Source organism: Octopus sinensis, linkage group LG1 (assembly GCF_006345805.1).
Source record: "Octopus sinensis linkage group LG1, ASM634580v1, whole genome shotgun sequence".
NCBI classification, from domain to species: Eukaryota; Metazoa; Mollusca; class Cephalopoda; order Octopoda; family Octopodidae; genus Octopus; species Octopus sinensis.
This window is the reverse complement of record NC_042997.1, coordinates 63,519,575-63,534,860: the sequence shown is the minus strand read 5'-3', so window position 1 is coordinate 63,534,860 and position 15,286 is coordinate 63,519,575.

The following is a 15,286-nucleotide window of genomic DNA, read 5'->3' as shown; positions in this document are numbered from 1 at the left end:
GTATTTAAAAGCCTACTGAATCTTTTGCTACCCCATACGTGAAGATCGGCAACTCGGTTTTGGAATGCATAAGGAGCATAGGCGCGCACACGCACACACATACAAACTCTTTTCTTGTATATATAAAATGTTATATATATATATATATATATATATATATATATATACATACACGCGTGCGTATGGTTGAGTGTAGAAGAATAGAATTACTCAACGAAATTCCAACTGACTGATTTTCATGTTATACTCTTTACTCTTTACTCTTTTACTTGTTTCAGTCATTTGACAGCTTCCATGCTGGAGCACCGCCTTTAGTCGAGCAAATCGACCCCGGGACTTATTCTTTGTAAGCCCAGTACTTATTCTATCGGTCTCTTTTGCCGAACCACTAATTGACGGGAACGTAAACACACCAGCATCGGTTGTCAAGCAATGCTAGGGGGACAAACACACACACACATACACATATATATACATATATATACATATATACGACAGGCTTCTTTCAGTTTCTGTCTACCAAATCCACTCACAAGGCATTGGTCGGCCCGGGGCTATAGCAGAAGACACTTGCCCAAGATGCCACGCAGTGGGACTGAGCCCGGAACCATGTGATTGGTTAGCAAGCTACTTACCACACAGCCACAATCTTTTAAAAATTGATATAATATAATGAAATGATTTGAGCATAAATGTAGTCAATTCGCGATCTACTAAAAATAATTTCCGTTTTATACCAGAATTGGCTAAATGTATGTAATGAAGAAATATTGAAAATGCTGCCGTACATATCCACATACAACCCCAGAAACAAAGAAGCCTTCACTATCATCACCCAAGAAAGAAATATCAACTCTATACTAAATACAGAGTATCGCTAACATAGACTTGAACAGGCAATTCTTCAGGCTATAGACCGCATAAAAAGCAGAAGATTTGCATGAGAACAACAATACTTGTCTGTTATATTTAATTTCTCTTTGCTACTTAATCATTAATAAACTATTAACTTTATTCTGATTGAACTAGTACTTTTATGTATTAAACTATCCAATCTTCAGGTTCATGTATATATGGCCACAGCTACTCCTACCAACACCGCCAACACCAACACCACCACCACTAACAAAAATGATAAAGGAGATGATAATGATGGTTATGATAACTGAAATGTAAAAATCCCTGTGGAATTTTGTTTACATTTCTAAAAATTGCCCAACAATTACTGCTTTGACCAGGGTCAAAATACATTTTTAAATAAGGAAACTCACCTCATTGAAAAAAATATAAGGCAAAACTCAACCACTTGTAACATTCTATTCCTTCTAAAGCGTGTAATTCCCAACATTTTTCATTATCTCCCTTATACCGGAAAAGATCCCTGATTACCTTCCCCTGCTTGGAACCCCATATTTCACAACATAGCGAAGACATGATATGATGTAGGTAAAGAAATTTGAGAAATTTGAAAGGGAAATACGAGCCCGGTTATGTCCCAAAAACTACGTTACTACACGCAAAATTTTATAATATTTTTCTAACCTAACGATTTAAATATATTATTTAACCATATAACACAAGCCTTCTGTAGTTTTTTCACTCTTTTTTGTCTTTTATACATCCAACTACGTGCTTTCACACACCAACTCTCTCACCTATATATATATACTTTTAGTTTAGGCTGTCGAAAAATAAGGGTATACACTACTGTTTTTGAGATTAATAATATATTTTATTTCAATCGAGTCAATACCCAATAAATTTTTTCTCAGACAAATAATACAAGACATTATATATGAGGTAAACCGACATTATGACACACACTTGCTCAGTATCATATAGACATTTGTTAATACTTGCCTAAAACACTCTGCATCAACAGGAGACTCTACCAGTATCAATATATATATATACATCTGAGTATGTGTATGCGTTTTTGTAGGTATCCGTATATGTATGTATCTATCTATCTATGCATGGATGGATGGATGCATGCATGCATGCACACATGCATAGATGCATGCATACACGGATGCATGCATTCATGGATGCATGCATACATGGATGCATGCATACATGGATGCATGCATACATGCACGTTTGTATGTATGAATACGTCTTTAACGCGTTTCACCTTTATTGATATCTAGGAAAGATTTCTTAGAAATGTATCACTTTCTTATTAAGTTATTTACATTTACATCTTCAAACGTATCACTGTATATGGTGATGGTCGTTTAAAGGAGAGATTGCGGTTATTTCAAGAAGGTTGAGTAACTATAGAAACCGACCCCTATTGTTGACGACATTGTTTTCGAAATTTGTATTAAATTTAACTGTTGAAACAATGCAGGTGTTGTTGCTTAGAACTAATGACATCTCGTTTAAGTTTTTTATTTTATTTTTGTGTTGAGTCGCTGAGATTACCTTTGCTGAACGAGAAAGAATCATCAACCACATCCTTTACACTTACTCTATTTTTTTCTTTTTAATCATTAATAAACTTGTAATTGGTGATTTTTCTAACCAATCAAAAAATTCTATTTTTACTGTGAGCTTACCGAGAAAACAATTTATCGACGTCATTTCAATTATATAGACTCCGACTTGAGAAATAAGAACCCATGTAAACTCTTACAGAAATTTAGACAACAACGATTACCTCGAGGATCTTATTGAAGTAAATATCCTATCCACAGTTCTTTTAGACCGAGTATTTCAAAATCTCTCGCCGATTTTTCTTTCAAATTCTGAGTGCCGGCACATATATGTTGATTCGCTAGCTTCTGCACGCATTTTATTTTCTCACCTTGTTTCTCTCCGTGTTTCTTTTCTGTGTAACTTTCTGTTGAAGAGCGTAGGCTCGAAGCGTAAAAGACTTGTTTTATTTATATTCCTGAGCGCCATACTAATACAATTGTTTGTTTGTATTCCACCTGCCTTCGTCTTTTGATAATTTTCATAAAGCTTCCCGTTAGATAGATAGATAGATAGATAGATAGATAGATAGATAGATAGATAGATAGATAGATAGATAGATAGATAGATAGATAGATAGATTGGATTAGCCGGTAGGTTATTAACATACTCATAACGGTTAAACTCTCTGTATACATAACCTGAATATTTCACTGGATGTACTATGATACCCATGGTACTAATTCAAATAAATCTTCTGTTTACAAGTTAATTCGACGAAACCCGGTGTCTGTCATTTAAGTACCTGATTCATCAGAATCCTTAATAATGTATATATATATATATAAAGGGGTTTCTATGTGTGTGTATAGATTGTATGATTGTATATATATATATATATATATATATATATATATATATATATATATATATATATATTATAATATATATATATATATATATATTGCTTGAAAAACATTTTGGAATAACATTTCCTATGAATGTACATAGGACACACTTATATGTGCGGACGGCCACACATTCGCAAACTATAGCTTTTTCAGTTTTCTTTTTTAGCATTATACATTTCAAATAAAACGCCTACGACCTCGTCTACATATGCAAATCAACAATATATGAGTGTCTATGTATGTCTATTGAAGTTCATTGCCCTGAAAATCTTAATTGCGGCTGTTTTCTAGCAGTTGTGAATTGCATGGTAGAAATTCTTGTATTGGCTACAAAGTGATAGACATGTAGATCACTGAGAGAAAATATTTATCGCAATTAACATTAAGTTTTAAATACCTACGTCCCAGTCTATTAATGATTAAGTAGCAAAGAGAAATTAAATATAACAGACAAGTATTGTTGTTCTCATGCAAATCTTCTGCTTTTTATGCGGTCTATAGCCTGAAGAATTGCCTGTTCAAGTCTATGTTAGCGATACTCTGTATTTAGTATAGAGTTGATATTTCTTTCTTGGGTGATGATAGTGAAGGCTTCTTTGTTTCTGGGGTTGTATGTGGATATGTACGGCAGCATTTTCAATATTTCTTCATTACATACATTTAGCCAATTCTGGTATAAAACGGAAATTATTTTTAGTAGATCGCGAATTGACTACATTTATGCTCAAATCATACATCAAAATCGTATTTTTGCCATGTGAATTTGATTTCATTGATAACAAGAAAAAGATAGGAACCAGAACATCAAATGACAGTTTAGTTAAGTGAGATGAAAAAGGTAAAAACTTGAATCGAGGAAAACCACTAAAGACTTGTGTCGGCAACAGTAATTCAGAAGGAAATTGATTTTAACGTAGGATAGTTGTATACTATAGTAGACGTTATGAAGATTCCACGGTTTCGCATTTAGTTTGGACACAGTTTCGGTATATAAAATTATTTCTGTCTCAATTAGTTAGTACAGCATTTACTAAAACAACGTATCCAGAATACGAAATTCTTAGTAAGATCTCTGTAATATTATATATGCATGGATTTTTATTTTGGTATTGTGGGATGAAATGTTTTTCACAATCCGTAGCATTGCTTCGAATTCCTTGTAAATATTATGCAAACTCTGTTACATGAAAATCATTTTATATTTTGATCTTGGTCTTAAGCTTATGAAAACACTTCTGAAGGAGAAAAGCTCTGCGTGAAAACCCAGCTTCGTAGGGATAAGAGCGAATTCTCCCAAGAATTTCATTTACTGATTTTTAAAATGTAAGCACGCATAAACAAACTAATTAGTCCTTGATACATAATCTCAAAGAAACAACACCACATGGTGATGTCTGGAACGTTTTTGATCAGAGGCCAACTTTGTTAGGATTTGCCTGGAGCTAAAATAGTAAGCCGGTTGAAAAAATAATTAAGGAAATAAATATTTTGATATTTGGAAAATTTTATATAAACATTGAAATATTTACAGGTACAGGTGCTCTTGAAATAGATGTGCAGCCACGTGTACACACGCATATGCAGTATACATGGATATACATGCATATACACATACACATATGTAGGTGGGGTGTGTGAGGTATGTGAGGGCTGGGGTGAGGGCTGGGGTGAGGACTGGGATGAGGGCTGGGATGAGGGCTGGAAGAGGGGCGGGTGCGTGTCCGTGTGTGAGAAAATCCCCTAGTGTCCCCTTAGCTGATGCGCTACTACTGAGTACCTCAAAAACCTGAGCACACCCCTACAGACTTTCCAAGTCTATGATTATGCCTAGTCTCGGAGAATCTGAGGGCAGTCATTAAGAAGGTTAAAAAGGCGTCCTCATCAACATGTTTAAAAAAAAGACTCCGCTGGTTACGACGACGAGGGTCCGAGCTGATACGATCAACGGAACAGCTTGCTCGTGAAATTAACGTGCAAATGGCTGAGCATTCCACAGACACGTGTACCCTTAACGTAGTTCTCGGGGATAATCAGCGTGACACAGAGAGTGACAAGGCTGACCCTTTGAAATACAAGTACAACTCATTTTTGCCAGCTGAGTGGACTGGAGCAACGTGAAATAAAGTGTCTTGCTCAAGGACACAACGCGTCGCCGGGAATCGAACTCACAACCTTACGATCATGAGCCGAATGCCCTAACCACTAAGCCACGCGCCCTCACCATCAACATGTACGGTCAAATGAATATACAGACAGTTGATCTTACATGTTAGTCTATTAATATAAATATCGATCGCTAAAATTCTAACAATACGACGAAATATGCAATGTATGTGTGTATATATATATATATTATAATATTATATTATATATATAATATATATATATTATATATATATAATATATATATTATATATATATATATATATATATCTATATATATATATATATATATATATATATATATATATATATATATACATATAATAATATATATAATTATATTTTCGATTCAGCTAATTGCTTCACCACATACCGAATTTAAAATAGGAGTTAAAATTTCTTTTCCGCTACTATAAGAATCTCCATGACCGTAACATACATTTTTACGAAGGCAAAAATGTAAGTTACGGTCATGAAAATTCTTAACTTCTATTTCTAAATTCGGTATGTGGTGAAGCAATTAGCTGAACGCTAATTATAATTTGACCTATAAAGTTTATTTTAACGCTAATTTAATTTGACCTATAAAGTTTATTTTAACGTACTGATCTACTTGGTAAAATTATTAATTAATTGATCAATTAAATAATTAATATAATTAATAAACTTTACCCTTTTATTATTAATTTAAATACATATATATATATATATATATATATATATATATATATATATATATATATATATATAGAGAGAGAGAGAGAGAGAGAGAGAGATACATTATACATAAAATGGTTTCTCGCTAAAGATCTTGATTTTCGGCAGTCATATTGTCATGTGCCCGCTTAGCGAGACACCACTTAATGATGCGACATAGTATGATACACAGCATCCGACCTATAAAGATCACCTGCAGGATAGGTCGATACGATCTTCTGTTTAGTTAATCGATTATTATCTCAACTAAAACTGCACAATTCCTGAAGTAGATCCAATGGAAATATATCCCAACTGCTGATGACATCCGGTAGCCCAAAATGTGCCACTGCTTTACTCAATACACTAGCACACTAATTGACCTATACTCATTAGTCCAAAATATTATACACACACATACATATACACACACACACACACACACACACACATATATATATATATATATATATATGTATATATACGATGTATATATGTATATATACGATGTATATATGTATATACAAAGTGAATTTCGGGGGATATATTATCCAAGCGTATACCGTTTTAACTCTTTCTTTCGTTCAAGATGACGGCTAAAACATCGGTTTTACAGACATTACAGCAATGTAAACTCCCTAGATATAAGCACCTCGCAATTTTAAAGTCTATTTATCAGGTTGTAATTGTAATGGTTACTATCTCTAATAAGGTAATTGACAATGTAGAAACTTTCTTTCTAGTTTGTTAGTTGTTTCGAAATACTAGGACAAATTATGATTCAGAAGTATACATTTCAATCACATGTATCTAAGTCCGATTGGCATGGCAAGTTTAAAGACCACGAGCACAATTCAAGCAAATCTTTGTCGATTTAAAAGGTAAAACTGCGTACAGAATAAGATGGAGATTTGGCTGGGTTTTTTAATATACTAGTATAATTTGTGTAAAAAGACAAAAAAGAAATGATTTCGTTCTTATGGCTGTTTGGAACGCTATAAACCTCGCAATAATAACTAACCGGGCCGATTTTGGCCATTATTTAAATTAAAAACTATGAGAGGAACATTTTCTAACAGAAAAAGTATGCTATTAAAATGAATTATCGTTTGCATAACTCTATCTTTAAATCACTGTGGATAAATACCGGCAATAACATTCTCAGGTTCTCCAATATTTTAATTTATAAACAGAAACAATCGGTCCGGAGTGGGATGATGTGGGAGAGGAGGGTTAAAAAATTTTCAAAACATTTTTTATATAAAGTTGCCCCACCATTTGAAAGTCTATGGTTTAAAGAAAAATGAGTAAAAACCCTGTCAAAACGGAGTAGTTCTAACATATTTAGTCTTGATATTTGATCCGAAACTTCTCTCCTCACCTGTCGGAAATGATTTCCCCTCAACTTTCTATATAATCGTAATGTATGCTTTTTATAAACTTTCATTAAAAGATACCCATTTCCTGGAAGCTATGAAAGAAAATTCGGATCGCGTGAATTTTCCCAAACTCCTCTCTCCAACACCTCAGAATAATTCTTTCTCATAAATCCCTATATATTCTGAAGCCACATCATCTAACCGGTATCTGTGGAAACATTCATTAAACAGTATCCATTTTTCTGGATGTTTGAGGCAATGAATCAAGGGCGTATCCATATGTAGTTATGCCCTTTTATTTATACGATTTTTCATTTCATGTTTATTTCATCCATTGTTTGCAATGTTCTCTCCCCACTCTTTCACACACAACAAAGCTTACAGATGGGTGGCTGAATTGAAATCTCTATGTTGCTTTCAGGGGAAAATAAAGCTTAACAAACTGCTCTCCCTCCGTATTTGGACTAGCTTGATGTTTGTTTAAAAAACAGAGATTATGACTGTGGTAAAATAATGTAAGCAATATTTACTAAGAAAATGAGCACTATCATACAAAGAAATAATTAGATGTAAAATATCATAAAGATTATTAGAATTGGGAATCAAATGTGAAAATATTATCAAGTGGCTAAAAGAAAACCGCCCGGTGGGTGGCCTTTCTACTAATATACATATAACGTTGGTTAGAGCGTCGAGCTTACGATCGTGAGGTTGTGAGCTCGAATCCCGGACCGGGCTGCGTGTTGTGTTCTTGAGCAAGGCACTTTATTTCACGTTGCTCCAGTTAACTCAGCTGTAGAAATGAGTTGCGACGTCACAGGTGCCAAGCTGTATCGACCTTTGTCTTTCCCCTGGATAACACTGGTGGCGTGGAGAGGAAAGGCTGGTATGCATGGGCGACTGCTGGTCTTCCATAAACAACCTTGCCCGGACTTGTGTCTAGGAGGGTAACTTTCTAGGTCCAATCCCATGGTCACTCATGACCGAAGGGGGTCTTTACCTTTATATATGCACATATATACATTCATACACACATACACACACGCACACACACACTCACACACACACTCACACACACACACACACACACACACACACACACACACACACACACATATATATATATATATATATATATATATATATATATACATATACAAATATTGATGAGAGGGACACTGAACTGATTAAGACGTTTAAGTTTCGTACACTGTTAGTATTTTTTTTTATCGTGAACATATTTCTATATATTAGAGAAACAGCGTTAATATTTAATCACAAAAAAATTAATCCAATATATATCTGTGTTGCTTTCAAATAAAAGGGAATATCACTTTTGAAAGATTTCCTTCCATCACTCTCAGCATCGCATCCTCCGCATTTTGGAATAGCGGAATTCAAATTCATACATTTATATGGCATCTTTATTCCTAATGCGTTTTACAACTGCCTAAACACACAAAAAAATATTATAGTTTGCCACAAATACATTTACTGATATTCTGAATTTCGCAGTAGCTACTTCGAAACTCAGTTTTATCGTAGAGTATGGATTTACATGTTGCATCTAATGAGAGTACTGTATATTCATAGTTGGTTATAAGTTAGAGCTTTTCGAAAGTAGACAGTTAACGATTGCAATGAGTGTGATCAAAATCTATGAAGTAGGAAAAGTGCAGGTATCTCATAGATATCAATGCATTGAAAGACACGCAGATTTATATGTGTATATATACACGAAAGTATTGCACACACACGCATACAGGCATATAAATATATATATATATATGCTTACATGAAATGCAAGTGTATATTTTACAACTATATATTAGGTATACACTTTTTCATATGCGGTTCAACTTACATGTATTATGAATGGCAGGGATATGGGATAAGTATAAATTTTTCATTGCAAGTTATGCTTTGGCACGCTTAGTTTATAGATAGATATGCTATTTTGCTGGTAATCTCGAAATCGAGAAAAAAAATGCTAATATATGTATGTATATATGTATATTTGTAGGCAGGTAGGGAGGTAGATATGTAGGTAGGTACGAAGGTAGGTAGGTAGGTAGGTAGGTAGGTAGGTAGGTAGGTAGGTAGGTAGGTAGGTAGGTAGGTAGGTAGGTAAGAATCTACGAAGTGCTGCGCATATGTGTGAATCAGAAATATTAATATTATATATCTACAGCGAGCTGATATCGGAAAAGTAATGTTCGGGGCGGTGAGTTCAAAACATTCTACCTAATTACGCCTTTATAACTTCATGTAAACATTAAGCAGAATACCCAGTATTGGGAATATTAATATTTGTTACATATGGATTTGCTGTGCGTTGAATAAATGTCCCATTTATGAGAAAGTTTAACACATTCATCAACACTAAGAATTCATTCTTGAACAATGGTTAATTTCCTCGTTCCGGTGTACATATTTATATGTGATTCCTTATTTCATACTGAAGAGAAGGAAATATTCTGATGCCTTCACAAACTATAAATGGAATGTGACATGTATTCTACTGTATTTTTCGACAACCACCAATCATAACGAACTCTTAACATAACAAATCTCATTGTTTCCGAAGACATTTGCTTACATACCGGTTGTTTGCTATCTTTCATTAATCATTTGAATAATCAACAACTTGAAATCTAGCTGTAGGATTCAAGGAAGTGCAGCTTCCATCGTAATAGACTCTTATAGCTATAACTAATACAGATAACATTAATTATCAGGGATGTTGTCTTCTGGCTTGTTAACAAGTCACTTAAAATCTCAAGATTCCATCGTAGGATTTTTGCAGAAAACATAATTGAAATTTTCTGGGGTTCGAGAGTGCAAGTTTAAAATCCATTCTCTAAGGTAGTTGTTTAATCGTTATGACAATTGCCCCAGTTACCACTAGAACAAATGTCGCTTTAGTTTTCCATATCTTCACCTCTCTTTATACTTCTCATTTTTTGCAATTTCTGTCGTATCTACTCTGTTATCAAACGGTCTTAGAAATAAATAGTCACACAGCACTAAAAAGAAACACCTTAGAAACAATATTTGTTTATAACCAGACGTAAACTGATCTCTTTCTATACCACAGAGAGTTGTTTACGGTTGCCTATACAAACAGTGTGTGAGCTGAACTAGTTTACTCACGCATTATTATTTCATCAGAGTTAGATTATTTTCTTTAACTGTCTAAAACGTCAGTTTATAGATCCATATTATTAAAAGCTAGATAATACCTACTTCTCAAACGCGGTGGGTTCTTTCTTCTCAACCAACTTTCACTATTCTTCCAATTCTGTCTTGACAATGGTGTTACTCCAGAGCAGTGGAAAATTGGCAATGTTATCCCTCTGTTCAAAAAAGGGGACCGCACATCGCCTGTGAACCATTGCCCCGTCAGTCTTACTAGCTGCATCGCCAAACTGATGGAATCCTGTATCAGAAAAAAACCCTGGAACTTCTGGAAGTCTCAGAGCCTCATCCAACCGTCAAAATTTGGATTTATTTCTAACTCCAGCTGCTGTAATCAACTCATCGAGTTCCTTGAGGACATTACGCGAGTCACTGATGGCGGCTCCTGGGTGGATGTCGTTTACCTGGACTTTGCTAAGGCTTTTAATTCTGTTCCACACAAAAAAACGTATGGTGAAACTCTCTGCAATGGGTGTAAGAGATGATCTCTATAACTGGTTGAAATCCTTCATTATCGGCCGAAAGGAAGTTGTCACAGTTCTAGGACAGCACTCTTCACCCTATGAGATGACATCTGGTGTACCACAAAGATCTGTTCTTGGCCCCCTTTTATTTGTTGCATATGTTAACGACATAGATGCCAACTTAAAGGATGCCACAGTGCTGAAATATGCAGATGACATCAAGCTGTACCTGGAAATAAAGAGGACAGATCCTGTACACTATAAATCTTTATTGCGGTCAGACCTGGACACAATGCAGCAGTGGATCATTGACTGGCAACTCAAGGTGGCTGTGGACAAATGTACCACCATGCATTTTGGGAGGAAATACCCAGCGTCTACTTACTCCCTCCACAACACTAATCTCAAAAAGTCTTCTTGTGAACGTGACCTGGGCATTATTGTCGACAGCAATTTGCGTTTAACAAAACACATTGCTAAAATTGCCAAGAAGGCTGAGGGTGTCTTGGCATCACTTAGAAAGTCCTTTGTGAGCCGTATCCAGCTATCTATCTCTATTTATATAGCTATAGTGCGGCCTCACCTGGAATTTGCATCACCGGTCTGGAACCCCTATCTTGCCCAGGATATTAATCGTCTGAAAACTGTTCAGCGACGTTCAAACAAGAGAATACCCTCCATCAGTGTATTTGAATGAAGGAAACAAGAGTAATGGAAAATATGTTATTTAGTTCTTGTTGAAAATGATACTCCAACAAGAAGTGAGAACGAATGATGTTACGCGCGTACAAGTGCCACAGAAGGCGTCGCTCTTTGATAATTAGGCAACTGCGCTTGTGAGTGTGTGGAACTTGTAGTCTGAATATTCTGAACCTCCTATGTGTAGCTGTACAGCCAAGATATGCGTACCCACATTTGTATGCGCACATATACGCATGTAAGCTTTTGTTATTTTATTATTGATGTGATAAATTTAGTTTTATTTACTATTATCGTGTACATAGTGTATATATCGTGTCTGCGTGGGCATCTGTGTACGTCAGGATACTCTTTTATAAGTTTATATATTAATATAAAGTTTATTTATATATCAAAGAAAAATTTATCTTAATTGTTATTCAGAATAACATTATTTCGAGTATATATATATTTATTAAATACTTATTGCTGAATGTATACTTATATTATACTTGTTCTTTATATATAATTGTTTATGATTAGTTTTATTATAGACATTATTATGTATAATTATATTTGTTAATTTAATAATCTTTGTTTACAGAAAATCTGTTATAATAATATGAATAATTAGGAAATTTCCAATGAAATATTTTTAAGATTGATTTCTTATATAATTATTTAGATAATTGCGTAAATACTAGTTGAATATTGCATTTAGAAAGGTGGGTGTGGTGTAGTATCATTATTGGGACTTTTGCTGTGTGTTTATGCTATAGCTGTGAATGTATGTTCCATGTTTGTGCGCGCGACTGGATTAATAGTATTGTGATTGCTGGCGCTGTGGAGAGTTAAATAGATTATGCGTTAGTCTCAAGTGAGTGTCGATATGTATTTAAGTAAAAAACAATAGTAAGTGCATATATAGTTATATGTGTATTCTGGCTCGTGTGGGCATGTACGAGTATGTATAAGTATGTATTTTAATTTTCTTATAGAAGCAGCTTGTAGTTTATGAATCCAAGAGGAGGGAATGCTTAAAAACTGAAGATGACATCTAGTTCCCTTTTTGGATCATGCCTAGAGCTAATCCGAATGATGTGTAACACGTGGTGGAGTGATCTTCAGGCGGGAAACTGTCAGTAATGATATAGGTATTTCAAAGATACGTCTACATAGGTGTCGGAAAAAGCGGTTAGACGTGCGTCATTCGTTTTATTCAACATATATGAAGTTACTGCAAAATCTTCGTAGGCAGTAGTCTTATAGAGTTGGAAAGATGCAAACGAAAAAGTCGGTTAAGATATATACATGTATGGTTGGGTGCATTCCTTTTGTGTGGATAGATAGATAGATAGAGGCAGACAGACATACAGACAGAAAGAGCGACAGAGAAACAGATAATTAAACAGACAGATATATAGGTAGCTTGGTAGATAGATAGATAGATAGATAGATAGATAGATAGATAGATAGATAGATAGATAGATAGATAGATAGATAGATAAGTTTCTTTATTGGCCACACAGGGCTGCACACAGATGGCACAAATTACAAGGTAGAGCTTTTCTTTTGGGGGATGAAAAAAACAAAAACAAAAAACAAAAGAAACAAAAAAAAAGTGGCGTAGGTTTTCGATCAAAAGGGATCGTAAAAGGGAAAAAAGAAAAAAAAGAAAAACAAAAGGAAAAAAAGGATAAGAAACAAGAGAAAAGAAAAAGGAAAAAATAAGAAAAAAGAGGAAAAAATTCGAAGAGGAAAAAACGATCAATAGTGATCGTGTATCACAGTGTCATGATGTACGGTGTAAAGGGGGAAGCAGATAAGGTTTATCCGTGGAAAGAAAAGCCTACGAAAAAGACCACGGTAACCTCGTTCAATATTGTTATATGTTACCACATTTGTTTGCAAGTGGGTAACCCTCTGTTTTCAATTTCTGGGTTCATAGGATTATGCTCAAGGTGGCTACGTCATCCATACGTGCCATCCTTGCTACATTCACCCAGATAGATAGATAGATAGATAGATAGATAGATAGATAGATAGATAGATAGATAGATAGATAGATAGATAGATAGATAGATAGATAGATAGATAGATAGATAGTTAGACAGATAGATAGATAGATAGATAGATAGATAGATAGATAGATAGATAGATAGATAGATAGATAAATAGATAGATAGATAGATAGATAGATAGATAGATAGATAGATAGATAGATAGATAGATAGATAGATAGATAGATAAGTTTCTTTATTGGCCACACAGTGCTGTACACAGATGGGACAAGTTATAAGGTATCGCTTTTCTTTTGGGGGATGAAAAAAATAAAAAACAAAAAACAAAAGAAACAAAAAAAATGGTGGCGTAGGTTTTCGATCAAAAGGGATCGTAAAAGGGAAAAAAGGAGCAAGAAATAAAAAAAAAAATTTAATTAAAAAAAGAAGAAAAGGAAAAGGAACAAAAGTAAAGAGAAATGAAAAAAGAAGAAAAAAGGGGAAAAAATGGGGAAGAGGAAAAAAACGATCAATATGGATCGTGTATCACAGTGTTATGATGTATGGTGTAAAGGGGAAAGCAAGTAAGGTATCCGTGGGAAGAAAAGCCTACGAAAAAGACCACGGAAACCTTGGTCAATATTGTTATATGTTACCACATTTGTTTGCAAGTGGGTAACCCTCTGTTTTCCATTTCTGGGTTCAGAGGATTATGCTCAAGGTGGCTTTGTCATTCATACGTGCTATCCTTGCTACATTCACCCTTCTTGTTTTAAAACATTCGCTAGACAAAACTTGCCTCACTACTCTCACTTTCCTTTTCAAGTGGTACTTGAAGAAGTTGATGAGAGATTGACCAGAGAGGAAAGTGTTTGTCTCCAATCCTTTCAGACGCGTCCACCAGATACATTCTTTCGCCATAGCCACAAGGATGATGAAAATAGCTCTTCCTTCCCGTTTGAAAGAAGGAGGCGTGACAATATTGACGATAGACTCAGCTGATAAACCGACTCGTCCCACACGTGACAGTAGTTGTTCGACATAAGCCCACAGGTCGGAAATTGTTGGACACTGCCAGATTGCGTGCAGAACGGTTTCGTCGCTCTGACCGCATCTCGAGCAGGTCGGCCAGACAGACAGACAGACAGACAGACAGATGGACGGACGGACGGACGGACGGACGGACGGACAGAAGACAACCAGCCAGCCAGCCCGCCAGCCAGCCAGACAGATAGAAGACAAACAGACAGATAGCTAGATAGATAGATAGATAGAGAGAGAAAGAGCGAGAGAGAGAGAGAAAGGTAGGTAACTAGGTAGGTGAACAGGGAAACAGAGAGGCAGAGGGATTGATAGAGTTTCTTCGTTCACCAATGAAT